The sequence below is a fragment of the Pundamilia nyererei genome, unplaced genomic scaffold (assembly GCF_000239375.1).
Source record: "Pundamilia nyererei isolate P.nyererei 1_Seehausen unplaced genomic scaffold, PunNye1.0 scaffold00176, whole genome shotgun sequence".
Taxonomy (NCBI): Eukaryota; Metazoa; Chordata; class Actinopteri; order Cichliformes; family Cichlidae; genus Pundamilia; species Pundamilia nyererei.
In genome coordinates this window covers 927,894-928,881 of record NW_005187577.1, presented here as the reverse complement: position 1 = coordinate 928,881, position 988 = coordinate 927,894, and the positions used below count along the sequence as shown (strand labels likewise).

At 43.2% G+C, this 988-nt stretch overlaps 1 protein-coding gene across 3 annotated transcripts in view; it reads left to right on the top strand.

Moving 5' to 3' along the window:
* The window catches only part of satb2 (SATB homeobox 2), a 49,439-nt gene that overhangs the window by 1,540 nt on the left and 46,911 nt on the right, over positions 1–988 (top strand). The gene's annotated exons all lie outside the window — the stretch shown is intronic.

The window sequence follows — 988 nt, the reverse complement described above, 5'->3', positions numbered from 1 at the left end:
GCGCGCGCGCGCTCAGGTTTAAAATACACAGACAAAAAATGAAGTTATATTTTCAGTAAACTAGAGAGAAGGAAAATAGAATGCGTCACAGGATTTCTTCACTTTGTAACTTTTTAACCTCTAAAAAATATAATTCATGACGAATTACTTTGAGAGGTGTTACAAATTAACACGTGCTGAGCTTAAATAACCCCTTACCACCACCCCTCGTTAGTTTTACACTGTTTCGTTTGCAGAGAGACACATATTCACCAGAAAACGAGTGATGAATAAAACATAGCGAGGGGAGCAGAGAGGTGTACGACAGCGTCCAAGTGTTTCCTGCTGCTACAGGGGCCTTCTAACCTCTGCGACACATCGCACACTCAGAATCTAAAAGTTACCTGCTGCTTTAGAGGTCTGTAAAATATTGGGGGGGGGGGGATTCAGATTCAAGTATTCAGATATAGGAAGAGGTTTGGGAGTAAAAGGCCTCCATGTCTGCTGCGCGTAATCAGAAGAAACCAGAGCCAAATGCGTTTGGCTCCAAATGAGAAACAGTCCCTCTGCAGACCGTCATGTCAGGAGCAATAGTTTGTCCTGCTAAACACAAACGCTTTTTAAAAAGCTTTTCCCCCCAAGACAAAGCCACACTTCTTCTGTTTCCACGTCACAGTTAACAGTGTTGTGTATGTGTTGTTAATAAAACAAAGTTCATATCTAAAAGAAAGGCAGTGCTCTGTCCCCCTTTCCCCTCGCTTGATTTTAAAGTGATTCCTTTTATTTCGGCTCTGTGCGTAAAAGCCGAGGTTCCTCATGCTGGAGTCTGTCCGTCCTCTCTGACCTTTAAGAAACTGCAGGCTGACTCAGTTCCTTCTTCGTCTCCAAACCACCAAGAATCCAAAGCAGCGCTCGTGTTTAGAGTGTTTTTCTCATGGAGTTTGACTCGCGTGAAGTGCCAGCTTCCCTTCGCACACACGTCAGGTTTTCTTTTTTAATATATATATGT